The sequence below is a fragment of the Somniosus microcephalus genome, chromosome 4, assembly GCF_052327205.1.
Source record: "Somniosus microcephalus isolate GS21.2 chromosome 4, FLI_Smic_1.0, whole genome shotgun sequence".
NCBI lineage: Eukaryota > Metazoa > Chordata > Chondrichthyes > Squaliformes > Somniosidae > Somniosus > Somniosus microcephalus.
Window position 1 is genome coordinate 101,634,924 of NC_140990.1, and position 15,998 is coordinate 101,650,921.

General features: G+C 49.0%; 1 pseudogene; it reads left to right on the forward strand.

The window, feature by feature from the left end:
- Nucleotides 1-14,525, forward strand: part of LOC147119605 (uncharacterized) — a 183,995-nt pseudogene extending 169,470 nt beyond the window's left edge.
- Nucleotides 14,526-15,998: the final 1,473 nt, after the last annotated feature.

Genomic DNA, 15,998 nt, shown 5'->3' on the forward strand with positions numbered 1-15,998 from the left:
TCGATTCGACCCCTGGCTGTTGGAGGTGTTAGGCCTGAGCCAGCATTGATCCACCTCAGAGGCTGAACTAGTCAAGGTGTTAGTAATGAGCCAGCATTGATCCACCTCAGAGGCTGAACCGAGTCAAGGTGTTAGACCTGAGCCAGCATTGATCCACCTCAGAGGCTGAACTAGTCAAGGTGTTAGGCCTGAGCCAGCATTGATCCACCTCAGAGGCTGAACTTCGTCAAGGTGTTAGGCCTGAGCCAGCATTGATCCACCTCAGAGGCTGAACCTAGTCAAGGTGTTAGGCCTGAGCCAGCATTGATCCACCTCAGAGGCTGAACCTAGTCAAGGTGTTCGGCCTGAGCCAGCATTGATCCACCTCAGAGGCTGAACCTAGTCAAGGTGTTCGGCCTAAGCCAGCATTGATCCACCTCAGAGGCTGAGCCTAGTCAAGGTGTTAGGCCTGAGCCAGCATTGATTTCCACCTCGAAGAAGCCTTCGCCCCTCGCTGTCTGACTTCTGCTCTCAGCCCACTATATTTATAGTTATTTCGATGGGCCGTGATTTATCTGATGTCAAGCACCTACTCATCTATATCCCAAGTGTGATGTGGGAAAACACCCCTCACTGCTTCTTTCTGCATGGCTGCCGAGGCCTGTTCTCTTATCTTTCTAAGGAATGTTTTGTCAAGTTTCTTCAAGAACATTTTATGGCTTCGTGGCTCCTTATTGTCTAGCTAGTGCTAACCTCCCGAGTTTCTTGCATTTTACGAACTTCTTATCATTTTGGTGTTTGTTAATTGACCTTGCTGACACTTCCCCCATTTGTTCCTGACTGCAGTTTAATTTCTGTTCTAAGAGTCAAACTTCATCTATGAATCTAATAGCTGTTTCTTACAGGCTTTCTGATTCACATTTTATGGACTCAGTGTAAGTGGTCCCTGGACTTGGTGTCTCAGTGTAAGTGGTCCCTGGATTTGGTGTCTCAATGTAAGTGGTCCCTGGATTTGGTGTCACAGTGTAAGTAGTCCCTGGATTTGGTGTCACACTGTAAGTGGTCTCTTCACAGAGTAGGTTCCCCAAGCCCCGCCCCCACAGAGAGGGGCTTCTCCAGGCACCGGCCCCACAGAGCGGGTTCCCCAGGCCCCGCCCCCACCCCACACAGCGGGTTCCCCAGGCCCCGCCCCCACACAGAGCGGGTTCGCCAGGCCCCGCCTCCACAGAGCGGGTTCCCCAGGCCCCGCCCCCACACAGAGCGGGTTCCCCAGGCCCCGCCTCCACACAGAGCGGGTTCCCCAGGCCACGCCCCCACAGAGCGGGTTCCCCAGGCCCCGCCCCCACACAGAGCGGGTTCCCCAGGCCCTGCCCCCACACAGAGCGGGTTCCCCAGGCCCCGCCCCCACACAGAGCGGGTTCCCCAGGGCCCGCCGCCACACAGAGCGGGCTCCCCAGACCCCGCCCCCACACAGAGCGGGTTCCCCAGGCCCCGCCCCCACACAGAGCGGGTTCCCCAGGCCGTGCCCCCACACAGAGCGGGTTCCCCAGTCCCCACCCCCACACAGAGCGGGTTCCCCAGGCCCCGCCCCCAGACAGAGCGGGTTCCCCAGGCCCCGCCCCCACAGAGCGGGTTCCCCAGGCCCCGCCCCCACACAGAGCAGGTTCCCCAGACCCTGCCCCCACACAGAGCAGGTTCCCCAGACCCTGCCCCCACACAGAAGGGGTTCCCCAGGCCCCGCCCCCACACAGAGCGGGTTCCCCAGGCCCCGCCCCCACACAGGGCGGGTTCCCCAGGCCCCGCCCCCACACAGGGCGGGTTCCCGCTGGGTCAGGATATAAAGAAACCGCACGCTGTTCCCCCTCCCACTGCATGGGGGAATGGGCCAGATATTTAAAGGGACAGGGACTCCCCTTTCTCTGCCTATTTATAGTTAAAGGGACAGACCCGTTTATCTAGGAGTGTGGGCGGACTTCACTGCAGAGCTCCCATTAACAGTCGCTCCCTTCTGTACTGTGTAGTGATTGTAAACTTCTCTGTTTCAGTGACTTGAGCCTTTCTAAAATGTCTCACTGTTTTTGATGATCCATTTGACTTGCTTGTTTAATATTGAAAGTCGTCAGAATTTTGCAGTGTAACGAAGGTTTTGTTTAAAGGTGGAGTGATATTTCTTTCTAATTATTCTGTTCTCACCCTCCCCCTTCCACTTTAAAACACTCTGCACTACTGACTAGGAAGGTACCAAGTTCAATCCTTGGTCTGGGCTGTTAGTTGATCTCTGACAAGGCAGCAGTTCAGGGGCTATAATTATCCTCAGTACCACTGGGCTAACTAAGAGTAAGAATCAGCCACTGCCCCTGCTCTTGATGGAGATCCAGTGACATCAACTGGGAAGTGTATGGATGTCAATTGAGGGCAGGATTGGACAGCTGTCACTGCTGACACTCACTGAGTCGGCTGATGGTGAGGTTCTAGAATCATCGAATCATAGACTCGTTAGAGCCCAGCAGGAGGCCCATCGAGCCCGTGCCGGCTCTCTGCAAGAGCACTTCAGCGACTCCCACTCCCCCCGGCCGTTCCTCGGAGCCCTGCCAACATTTTTCCTTCAGGTACTTATCCAATTCCCTTTTGAAAGCCACAGTTGAATCTGCCTCCACCACCCTTTCAGGCAGTGAATTCCAGATCCTAACCACTCGTTGCGTAAAAAAGTTTTCCCTCATGTCACCTTTGGTTCGTCTGCCAAACACCTTAAATCTGTGTCCTCTGGTTCTCGACCCTTCCGCCAATGGGAACAGCTTCTCTCTATCTACTCTGTCTGGACCCCTCATGATGTTGAACACCTCTATCAAATCTCCTCTCAACCTTCTCTGCTCCAAGGAGAACAACCCCAGCTTCTCTAGTCTATCCATGTAACTGAATTCCCACATCCCTGGAACCATTTTTTCTGGAACAAATCTTTTCCACACCATCTCGAAGGCCGTCACATCCTTCCTAAAGTGTGGTGCCCAGAATTGGACACAATACTCCAGCTGAGGTCATAAGAACATAAGAAATAAGAGCAGGAGTAGGTCACACGGCCCCTCGAGCCTGCTCCACCATTCAATATGATCATGGCTGATCATCGACCTCAACTCCACTTTTCTGCCGGATTTCCATATCCATTGATTCCCCTAGAGTCCAAAAATCTACCTATCTCAGCCTTGAATATACTCAAAGACTCAGCATTCACAGCCCTCTGGGGCAGAGAATTACAAAGATTCACAACCTTCTGAGTGAAGAAATTTCTCCTCATCTCAGTCTTAAATGGCCGACCCCTTATCCTGAGACTATGCCCCCGAGTTCTAGACACTCCAGCCAGGGGAAATAACCACTCAGCATCTACCCTGTCAACCCCTTCAGAATCTTGTATGTTTCAATGAGATCACCTCTCGTTCTTCTAAACTCCAGAAAGACCAGTTTTTTAATAAAAGTTCATCATAACTTCCTTGCTTCTGTACTCTATGCCTCTATTTATTAAGACCAGGGTCCCGTAAGCTTCTTTAACTGCTTTCCCAACCTGCCCTGCTACCTTCAACGATTTGTGCACATATACCCCCAGGTCTCTCTGTTCATGCACCCCCTATAGAATTGTACCCTTTAGTTTATATTGCCTCTCCTCGTTCTTCCTACCAAAATGTAGAGGTTAACTAATTGCACCCAGCCAGATTCAGTTCCTTCTGGAGAGAAGGGGAGACACAAAATCCCAGATGATGTAATGAATGTTGTTTTTAGACAGTAAGGATAAAGGGAGAGTGTGTAAAATGGGAAATTTACAGCTTATGAGGGACAGGAGGGAAAAGGATGTTGTATAGAGACTAGATTTGTCTGTCTGAAGGTTTATCCCATTGTAAACACCATTTGAGGGTATTAGAAGGGGAGGATCTGCAGATAGAAACTGAATCCAAACATTGCGTCAAGATCTGACAGATTCACTGGATTTATCAGGACCTGAATATCATCGGACTTTGGATATAGAAAGAAAAAGCACCAATCACAGCGGGGAGAAACAGGACAAGTGTTCTGTGTGTGGATCCACATTTAACAAATCGTCTAGCCCATGAGACTCGTGCACCCACCTGAATCAACGGTGTAAATGTGGGGAATGTGGGAACGGATTCAGTTGCCCGTCTGAGGTGCAAACTCATTCATACAGTCTCACCGGGGAGAGACTGTTCACCAGCTGAGTGTGGATAGAGAGTCACTCGCTTATCTCACCTATTCCCACACTAACATGTTCGTAAGGAGGAGAATCCATTCACTGCTCTGTATGTGGAAAGTGATTCAAACAATCATCCCATTTACTGACACACCAACAGTCACACCGGAGAGAGACCGTTTAGATACTTCACGTGTGGGAAGGGATTCACTCCGTTGTTCCAACTGTTGACACTCCAGAGTGTCCACATTGAGAACTGTTGCTGTAAATACTCTGACTGTGAGAAAAGCTTTCAAAGTTCAAAGCAGCTGATGCACGACCAGCGCACTGATACTGGAGAGAGGCTGTTTCAATATCCTGTGTGTGGGAAGAAATTCACCCCACCTGCTGAGACTCCAGTGAGTTCACATGTGACTGCAGGGGTTTGGAATCTGTTATTAATCACATTCAGGACTGAACCATGGCAGAGTGCCCGTGCACTTGGGTTTCTGTGTGAATTATTGATGAATTGTCTCTCAATGGGATCACAGAAACTCATTCTCCATTCACTAATTGGGGCTTTCAATGTTCCGCAGCATGCCCCGCGGGGGAGAATGTGTTTCGTCATTCTGGGGGAGCCCAGTGCGCAGGCGAAGTGCCCGCCTGTATCTGGAGCATGCGCAGTATCACTGTGATCAGAGCTGGGCGATTGGGACAAGCGTACAAAGGTCGGAGATGCGGTTTTTGCCCCGATTACGAATCAGCGGGGCGCAGGAAAATAACGCACCCGGCGGGTGGGCTTCGTAAACAACTGGTGTAGGCCGCAAGCCCTGAATGAGAACCTAAAGGTTCCGCGATTGCAGCTCCGGAGCTTTTTCCCGGGCACAGGCAAAGGCCCGCGGCGGCCATCTTTGTAAAGGGAAGCTGAGGTTTTGTGTGCCACCATCTTCAGTCACCGCGCATGCGTAGCCATCTTTGTAAAGGAACCACTATTGGGTCCCAGTGAGTGATCTGAGCCCAGCCAGAGTCAGCACCTTCAGGGGAGGAGAGGGAGGGGAACCAATGAGTGTAGAACTGAACCCAACCAGAGTCAGCACCTTCAGGGGAGGAGAGGGAGGGGAACCAGTGAGTGTCGAATTGAACCCAGCCAGAGTCAGCACCTTCAGGGGTGGAGAGGGAGGGGAACCAGTGAGTGTCGAATTGAACCCAGCCCAGAGTCAGCACCTTCAGGGGAGGAGAGGGAAGGGAACCAGTGAGTGTGGAACTGAAAAAACAACAGAAAATGCTGGAAACACTCAGCAGGCCAGGCAACATCCGTGGAGAGAAAATAGAGTCAACGTTTCGAGTGAACCCTTTGTCAAGACTAAAGAAGCACATGAAATGAAATAGATTAAGAGGCCAGGCTGGGAGAGAACAAAAGAGAAGTGAAGAGACATGAAGAGGTATTCAAAACGAGACGAGATGGTGATAGGACTAGTGGAGACAAAAGACGGCTCTAGATTAGGCGTGAAATGTTCTGGCAGAATGGGAGACAGCTGCCATGTGGGAGAGAGAAAGGAAAAAAAAGAAAGTGGGGGGGAAAGGCCAAAACTGTGGAAGCAGTGAGTGTAGAACTGAACCCAACCAGAGTTGGTGGAGAAAACTGGGAGCGGAGGAGAAACTATCTTGAGACGTGCGATGTATTTGCCCCTCCTCCCTGTGCTAAAATCCAAAGTGTGGGACGGGTATTTACAGCTTTGGAGGAACAAGAGAGGAAATAATGTTCAGAAACTAGAATTGTCTTCTGAATTTCTGTGGGGTGAGATTCACTCAGTCATCCGACCTACTGACACACCACCGTGTTCACACCGGGGAGAGACCATTCACCTGCTCCGAATGTGGGAAGGGATTCACTCAGTCATTCAGCCTGCTGACACACCAGCGAGTTCACATTGGGGAGAGGCTGTTCATTTGCTCCATGTGCGGGAAGGGATTCACTTTGTCATCTGACCTTCTGGCACACCAGCGAGTTCACACTGGGGAGAGACCATTCCCCTCCTCCGTCTGTGGGAAGGGATTCACTCAGTCATCCCACCTTGTAACTCACCAGCGAATTCACACTGGGGAGAGACCGTTCACCTGCTCCGTGTGTGGGAAGGGATTCACTCAGTCATTCAACTTGCTGACACATCAGCGAGTTCACACTGGGGAGAGGCCGTTCACCTGTTCTGTGTGTGGGAAGGGATTCACTCAGTCAGCCAACCTGCTGACACACCAGCATGCTCACACTGGGCGTTCACCTGCTCTGAGTGTGGGAAAGGATTCACTCAGTCATCCACCCTGCTGAGACACCAGCGAGTTCACAAATGACTGCCGGGGTTTGATTCTGATGTTATTGCTGCTGTTACTTACATCCAGGACTGAACCATGTTCATTGTGACAGTTGGAGTTTGTTTCTGCTGCTGATAATAACCCCTGTAACTGGGCTGGAGTTTAATATTTTGATATTTCAGTTAACGCAGTGTGTCGATATTTGATGTCTCCGAGATAAGAGGAGACTAATTAATGTCCTGTTACCAACTGTCCATTTTTGGGCCTTTTCTCATTTCTAACTCGAGATTATTTCAGTTCTCGTACCTTCGGTTACTCTCATGGACAAGTCCCAGCTCACCATACCTTCCAGAGTGCCTCTCCTAGCCTTGGTATCCAGGGAAGGTCTCGGTATCAAGTCCGGAATCACTAAACACAAAACCCAGTCTGTTAATCACGTTCAGCTACTGGACTTAGCGTGTGTCCCACAGCATCTCTCTCACCTTTGATGTGTGAATAGAGCATCACGCCTGCAAACCTGCTTTCAATTTAAATTTGAATCGACTCAGCAAGTGTATTTTAAAAAATACGTACAAGTAAACATCAAATAATTGGCAAAGGTTTAGAGTCAACAAGATGAACAAGTGAACACATCACGGCCCAATACCCCAACTCTATATTCACAGGAGAAAGTCTTATCAAACTCCTCGAGTGGACAGAATAGAGAAAGATCCCAACTCTAAGAACATCTAGAATCTGTTGTAAATATCTTTCAAATCCTGACTGGTCCAATCTGTCGGTTTCCTTTCAATTGAAGTGAATGGAAGATGAGAGGAGTGTTGGCATATGGACCTCAGTTAATTCAGCTTCTGAAAGGTGTTCATGTTTAGTTCATTCGATATCAGGGAAAATGTGGTTGGTATCATTAGAGAGAGAGAGAGATTTCACTGAGCAACAGCTGGTGTTTGCAACCAACTGGCCTTGGATATTTTCATCACAGAATGCTTCGATCAGAAATATGATGTTGGGATAAGAAAAGTCTGGAGACTAGTGGTTTGTGCTGCCCCAGGAAGGCCACAGTGTTTTTACTGCTTCTAACGTTGTTGATGTGTGTTGAAGAAATTGCAGACTTGTGTCTCTGGACTGTGCAGTAGCCAGAGACGACCATATTAGGCAATGCCAGCTCCAGTTTGATAAGAGGTTGATGGCAGAGCAAGAGATCCAGCAGTTTTAAGAATTTATCTCCCGTTATCTGCAGACATCGAATGTCGCAGCGTGCTGACAAAATTGGACTTAAGACTTTAAGCTATTGGGTTAAATTATTGGGATCGATTGTTATAGAATTGAATTGTTATAGAATGGAAAAGTAGTGAAGTTATGCTAAACTTGTATCGAACCTTGGTTAGACCACACTTGGAGTACTGCGTACAATTCTGGTCACCATATTATAAAAAGGATATAGAGGCACTGGAGAGGGTGCAGAGAAGATTTACAAGGATGATACCAGAAATGAGAGGGTATATCTGTCAGGAAAGGATGGACAGGCTGGGTCTCTTTTCTCTTGAAAAAAGAAGGCTGAGTGGTGACCTAATAGAGGTCTTTAAAATGATGAAAGGTTTTGATAGAGTGGATACAGAGAGAGTTTCCACTTGTGGGGAAGAGCATAACTAGAGGCCATCAATATAAGATAGTCACCAAGAAATCAAATAGGGAATTCAGGAGAAACTTCTTTACCCAGAGAGTGGGGAGAATGTGGAACTCGCTACCACAGGGAGTGGTTGAGGTGAATAGTATCGATACATTTAAGGGGAGGCTAGACAAGTATATGAGGGAGAAGGGAATAGAGGGTTATGCTGATAGAGTTAGATGAGGAAAGACGGGAGGAGGCTCGAGTGGAGCATAAACGCCGGCATGGACTGGTTGGGCTGAATGGTGTGTTTCTGTGCCGCATATCCTGTGTAATCCTATTTTCCAAGTCACATTGCTCGAAGGGGAGGATAAATGACTCACATCCAAACGCAATTGTTACTTTTGTCTTCTTTGTAAAATCACATAGTCTGGGCATAATTTGTTTGTGAAATTAAAATTGATTATATGGACTAGAAATAATTGAATCAGGAAATGTATTTTAAAATGATGTGCATTTTGAAATTGTACTTGGAACATCTCCTCCTTAAAGATCACCCATTGTTCCGTTGCAGTTTTTCCTGTCAGTCTTTGGTTCCGTTTTACCCTGGCTAGATCCTTTTGCATCCCATTGAAGTTAGCCCTATTCCGGTTTAGAAGTTACACTCTAGATTGTTCCTTGCTCCTCTCCATTGCTGATGTGCCTTCAATAACCACAAAACTAGAAGTTATAGACTTAACAAGTTGGCTTTTAATCACTAAGATCAGAGCTAACATCTCAGCAAGCCGACTGGTTCACAGGAATGAGTCACACAGATCCTGGGATCTTTATGTAAGAGACGTCAGGGGCGGAGCCAAGAGCCAAGACCTGGAACCTTCCAGGTTAGTCAGGAAAGAGGAAGTGAAACTATACACCGTGTGGGGGAGGGTATTATACATGAGTGCAAAACGAATACAGGAAAATACAGGCAAGACAAACAGATTTCATTACCTTCACCCCTTCTTTAGATTTAGCCCATCGGGGTGATGTTTCTTAAAAGTTGGTGTAAGTGAGTCTGTCAGGAGGTTTTGCAGTTCTCAGTGATCGGCGCAAAGCCAGTTGGGGTGCCTCTAGGGAAGTGGATTCTGGTTCCTCCGCTGTCCGGGCCTCCGCAGTGTCTTCCAGGTTATCTGCAGTGTCCTCCAGGTTAAAGTTGGGTATTGATACCTCCGGGCGTCCTGTCCCTTTGTAGTGTAGGCCTTCCTCAGGTAGTCTCTCATCGTTCTCTCCGCTCCCCGAGGGAGCGAGGTCTTTTATGGAAACAGTGTCCTCTCACCCGTCAAGAGTATTCGATATAGGCGTACTGAGGGTTTGCATGGAGGAGCTGTACCTTTTCCACAAGGGGGTCCGTTTTATGGCCTCTCACGTGCTTCGCAATAGTACTGTCCCCGGAGACGTCAGCCACGCGGGTAGAGATATGCCCGAGGTGGATTTCCGGGGGAAAAACGAACATCTTTTCGTGAGGGGTAGCGTTAGTGGCTGTACATAACAGAGACCTTATGGAGTGGAGCACGTCTGGGAGGACTTCATGCCAGCGGGAGGTCGGAAGGCCTTTTGACTTTAAGGCTAACGTGACAGCCTTCCAAACAGTAGCATTCTCCCTTTCCACTTGCCCATTACTCCGGGGGTTGTAACTAGTGGTTCTGCTAGTGGCTATCCCCTTTGAGAGCAAGAACTGGCGCAGTTCGTCACTCATGAATGACGTCCCCCTATCGCTGTGTATGTAGTTCGGTATGCCAAACATGCAGAATAGATTACAGAGACACTTGATGACCGTGGCACTGGTCATGTCTGGGCAGGGAATGGCGAAGGGGAAGCGGGAATATTCATCGATGATATTGAGGAAGTATACGTTACAGTCGGCAGAGGGAAGGGGTCCCTTGAAGTCCAGACTTAGGCACTCGAATGGCCGTGTGGCTTTGATAAGGTGTGCACGGTCAGGCCTGTAGAAACGAGGCTTGCATTCCGCACAGATGCGGCAGGCTCTGGTCATTGCCCTGACCTCCTCGATGGAGTGGGGCAGATTGCGGGACTTTATAAAATGGTATAGTCGGGTGACCCCTGGGTGACAGAGGTCGTTGTGGAGACCCTGTAATTTGTCCGTATGAATGCTGGCACACATTCCCCGCGATAGGGCGTCTGGGGGTTCATTAAGGGCTCCCGGCCTGTACATAATATCATAGTCGAACGTGGATAGTTCGATCCTCCACCTGAGTATTTTGTCATTCTTGATTTTCCCCCTTTGTTTGTCATTAAACATGAAAGCCACCGACCACTGGTCGGTGAGCAGGGTGAAACGTTTGCCGGCTAGGTAGTGTCTCCAGTGCCGCACTGCCTCCACTATAGCCTGTGCCTCCTTCTCGACAGAAGAGTGCCTGATTTCAGGTCCCTGAAGGGTTCGGGAGAAGAAGGCCACAGGTCTCCCAGGCTGATTGAGGGTCGCAGCTAAGGCAAAGTCTGACGCATCGCTTTCGACTTGAAAGGGAATGCTTTCGTCCACTGCACACAGTGCAGCCTTTTCAATGTCCTGTTTGATACTGGTGAAAGCCTCCCGAGCTTCAGCTGATAGTGGGAAGGACGTCGATTTAATGAGGGGTCGGGCCTTATCAGAGTAATTGGGCACCCATTGGGCATAATACGAAAAGAATCCCAGGCACCTTTTTAAAGCTTTGAGATTGTGTGGCAGGGGCAGTTCCTTTAGGGGGCGTAATCGGTCAGGGTCCGGTCCAATTACCCCATCTTCCACCACACAGCCGAGGATACAGAGACAGGTTGTGTTGAAGACACATTTGTCTTCGTTGTAGGTTAGATTCAGCTTTAGGGCAGTTTTTAAAAATCTCGCAAGATTTAGATCGTGGTCTTGCTGGTTGTGCCCGCAGATAGTGACAGTGTCCAGATAGGGGTAGGTAGCTTGTAGTTTATTCTTGTCAACCATGCGGTCCATCTCACGTTGGAAGACCGATACCCCATTTGTTACCCCGAAGGGCACTCTGAGAAAATGGTAGAGGCGTCCGTTCGCCTCAAAGGCGTTGTATGGGTGGTCCTCCGTTCTAATGGGGAGCTGGTGATACGCGGATTTGAGGTCGATAGTCGAGAAGACTCGGTATTGCGCAATCTGGTTGACCATTTCTGATATGCGCGGTAAAGGGTAGGCGTCCAGCTGGGTATAAATATTAACAGTCTGGCTGCAGTCAATTACCATCCGTTTCTTTTCGCTATTTTTAACTCTGACTACTTCGGCACGCCACGGACTGGTACTGCATTCAATAATGCCTTCCCGCAGGAGTCTGTCCACTTCCGCCTTGATAAAATGTCTGTCTTCCAGACTGTACCGTCTACTTTTGGTCGCTATGGGCCTACAGTTCGGAGCGAGATTAGCGAATAAAGAGGGCGGGCTGATTTTTAAGGTTGATAGGCCACAGCCTGTGAGTGGCGGCTGGGACCCGCCATATGCTAGCGTGATACTTTCATGGTGGCACTGGAAGTCCAGGCCCAAGATTACATTAACACAGAGTTCTGGCATCACAAGGAGTTTAAAATCCTTGTAGTCCGTGCCTTTTACAGTCAGTGTTACCACACAGTAGCCCAAAATGTCCGAAGTGTGGGGCTTAGCAGCCATAGCAATTCTGCTCCGTGTAGGGGTTACCGTTAATGAGTGCCGCCGTACTAGGCTAGGGTGGATATAACTCTCGGTACTCCCACGGTCAATTAAACATTTCGTTAAATTCCCGTTTACCTGTATGTCCATCATGGATTTTGTCAATGGGTGTGGCCTGGATTGATCCACCATGATCGAAGCCACTGTTGGGCCCTGGGCGGCCGTTGAGTCGGGAAAAGATGGCGGCCCACACGGCACGCACGAGGCGGTGACGGAGTTGGAAAACGGATTCCCCCTGCAGACTTTGCTAAAATGCCCCTTTTTCTTACATTTGAAGCATGTAGCGTCCTTCGCTGGGCATCGTTGTCTGGGGTGCTTGGCCTGGCCGCAGAAGTAGCATTTCGGGCCTCGAGACATTGCCGCTGTAGTAGGACTCCTGGGTGAAGTTCTGTGTGGGGACTCCGGCGGTGTAGAGCTGGTCTGAGACCTGGATGGGGAAGATGGCTGATTCCAAGATGGCGGCCCGCTCGGCGCGCACGAGGCGGTGAGGGCCGCATGGCCGGAAGAATAAGAGTCAGAGTTTTTCTGGGCCATGTCCAGCGATCACGCAGTGGCCACTGCCTTTTTTAAGTCCAGGACCTCCTTCTCCAGCAGTCTCTGCCGGATATAATTCGGTTTGAGGCCCGTGATGAAGGATTCGCGGACCAATTCGTCAGAGTGCACGTTGGCCGTCACGGCCTTGCAGTTACAGTCCTGGACCAAGTCCTTTAGGCCCTGTAAGATATCGTCCATTGATTCCTCCGGTCGCTGCCTGCGTGTAGCCAGCAGATGTCTGGCGTACACTTCGTTTACCGACCTCTGGTATTGGGCCTTCAGGATAGTGATGGCCTCTGTGTAAGAGGTGGCATCCCAGATGAACGAATAGATCTGATGGCTAATGCGAGTAGTCAGTAGACTCAGTTTATCTACCTCGCTAGCGGATGAGGCCCCCGCGAAGAGTTCGAAGCATTTGAGCCAGTGTCCAAATTGATTTGATGCTTCAGCAGAATGTGGATCCAAGTCCAGATGCTTTGGTTTTAGGAGTCGATCCATCCTAGTATTCTTTAGTGATTAAAATTGATGTGCCTTCAATAACCACAAAACTAGAAGTTATAGACTTAACAAGTTGGCTTTTAATCACTGAGATCAGAGCAAACATCTCAGCAAGCCGACTGGTTCACAGGAATGAGTCATACAGATCCTGGGATCTTTATGTAAGAGAAGTCAGGGGCGGAGCCAAGAGCCAAGACCTGGAACCTTCCAGGTTAGTCAGGAAAGGGGAAGTGAAACTATACACCGTGTGGGGGAGGGTAATATACATGAGTGCAAAATGAATACAGGAAAATACAGGATCAAGACAAACAGATTTCATTACAATTGCTAATCTAAATCTTATGATACGATGATCACTCGTACCCAAGTGTTCTCCCACAGATACTTGGTCGACCTGGCTCACCTCATTCCCCAGCACCAGATCCAGCAATGCCTCCTTCCTAGTTGGGCCAAGAACATACTGGTCAAGGAAATTCTCCTGAACACATTTCAGAAATTCCTCCCCCTCCTTTCCCTTTACCCGCGCATTATCCAAATCGATATTTGGGTAATTAATGTCCCCCAATATCACCACTCTTTAGCTCTGGCATATCTCTGCAATTTCCCTGCAGATTTGCTCCTCTGCCTCCCTCTCACTATTTGGAGGCCTGTAGAATACCCCCAATAGCGTGATCTTACCCTTTTTGATCCTCAGCTCTAACCAAATGGATTCTGTCCTTGTCCCCTCAAGAACATCCTCCCTTTCCAACACTACAATGTCTTCCTTAACCAGCACTGCCACCCCACCTCCCTTTTTTCCTTCCCTATGTTTTCTGAATACCTTGTACCCTTGAATATTAAGTGCCCAATCCTCACCGTTTTTAAGCCACGTTTCCGTTATTGCCACAACATCATATTGCCGCATGGCTAATTGTGCTTGTAGCTCACCAACCTTATTCACCACACTTTGTGCGTTTATGTACATGCATTCTAAACCCATTTCTAAATTTTTTTGTAGTTTTCTTAGTCTGCTCCTATCTAATATGGTACTACTTCTGCCTCTAGTACACAGTCAGAGTGTGTTTTTGCTGATCTTAATAAACCCTATACCTGGGCTGGAGATTAATATTCTGTATAAATATCGAATAAAGCAGCTTTGTTTCAAACACAGTGTATGGAATATTTGATTTCTCCATGATCAGAGGAGACTAATTGATGTTCTGTCACCCACTGTTCCATTTTTGGGCTTTTCTTACTCTTGATTATATCACTTCTCACCTAGTTCACCTTCTACCACATCTAACCCCAAGCTGGTTCCATTTGACTACATGGGTTGTGGGTGTCATAGACTGAACTACAGTCTCTCACTTTATACTCATCTGAAATTCCTCTCAACCAACCCTTGAAAGAACTCTCTTGCTTCAGATTTGAAATCAGTTATTGTGTGCATGGTTTAACACTTCTTGGATGTGGTTAGTACAACTCCTCCACAGGTCCTGCATGTGACACCCTTTGGAATGTTCTGATCTTTGTCATTGTCTTTGCTGATTGTGATGGTGTCCTTGATTTAATCTCCTGGACCTAACACACCGTGCACTATTTCCTCCATCGAGATCATTGTTTCAAATACTGAGCTTGAGCACAGAGCTTGGAGACAGAGCCGGGACATTCACAAACGCAGTGATTCACAAGCAGAGTGGGCACAGGAATTGGTGGAGAGGAAGAAGGCGGTGGAGACGTCTGAGTGAAAAGGAGGAGTGGAGCCACAGAACCCAAGTTAATAGGCACGAGAGCGGAGCTGTGGGACAGCGAGAGGAGCGGCCGCAGATAAAGACAGGCCCAAGAGCCCGGAGGGAGCGCCAGTGTCAGAGAGGGGGGTAAGTGACCTCAGCACAAGGGAAGGAGCAGATTGGGGAGGGATTGCTTTTAAGTCTCGAGTTTATTTCAGTTAAGTTACTTAAAAAAAAAAGTTAGTTAATAGTCGAATAATTAAAGGCACAGCAGGGCAACTCGGTCCAGCGGATGCACATCCTGTGCATTTCCACCATCTACAAGGCACAAGTCAGGAGTGTGATGGAATACTCTCCACTTGCCTGGATGAGTGCAGCTCCAACAACACTCAAGAAGCTTGACACCATCCAGGACAAAGCAGCCCGCTTTTTAAAAAAAAAAATTATTCATTGATGGGATGTGGGCATCGCTGGCTAGGCCTGCATTTAGTGCCCATCCCTAATTGCCCTTGAGAAGATGGTGGTGAGCCGCCTTCTTGAACCACTGCAGTCCATATGGTGCAGGTACACCCACAATGCTGTTAGGAAGGGAGTTCCTTGATTTTGGCCCAGCGACAGTGAAGGAACGGCGATACAGGTCCAAGTCAGGATGGTGTGTGGCTTGGAGGGGATCTTGTAGGTGGTGATGTTCCCATGCATCTGCTGCCCTTGTCCTCCTAAGTGGTAAAGGTCGCGGGTTTGGAAGGTGCTGTTGAAGGAGCTTTGGCGAGTTGCTGCAGTGCATCTTGTAGATGGTAAACACTGCAGCCACAGTGCGCCGGTGGTGGAGGGAGTGAATGTTGAAGGTGGTGGATGGAGTGCCAATCAAGCAGGCTGCTTTATCCTGAATGGTGTCGAGCTTCTTGAGTGTTGTTGGAGCTGCACTCATCCAGGCAAGTGGAGAGTATTCCATCACACTCCTGACTTGTGCCTTGTAGATGGTGGAAAGGCTTTGGGGAGTCAGGAGGTGAGACACTCGCCGCAGAATTCCCAGCCTCTGGCCTGCTCTTGTAGCCACAGTATTTATATGGCTGGTCCAGTTCAGTTTCTGATCAATGGTAACCCCCAGGATGTTGATTGTGGGGGATTCAGTGATGGTAATGCCATTGAATGTCAAGGGGAGATGGTTAGAGTCTTGCTTGTTGGAGATGGTCATTGCCTGGCACTTGTGTGGTGCGAATGTTACTTGCCACTTGTCAGCCCAAGTCTGAATGTTGTCCAGGTCTTGCTGCATATGGACACGGACTGCGTCAGTATCTGACGAGTCTCGAATGGTGCTGAACAGTGTGCAATCATCAGCGAACATCCCCACTTCTGACCTTATGATGGAGGGAAGGTCATTGATGAAACAGCTGAAGATGGTTGGGCCTAGGACACTGCCCTGAGGAACTCCTGCAGTGATGTCATGTGATTGAGATGAATGACCTCCAACAACCACAGCCAACACCTTTG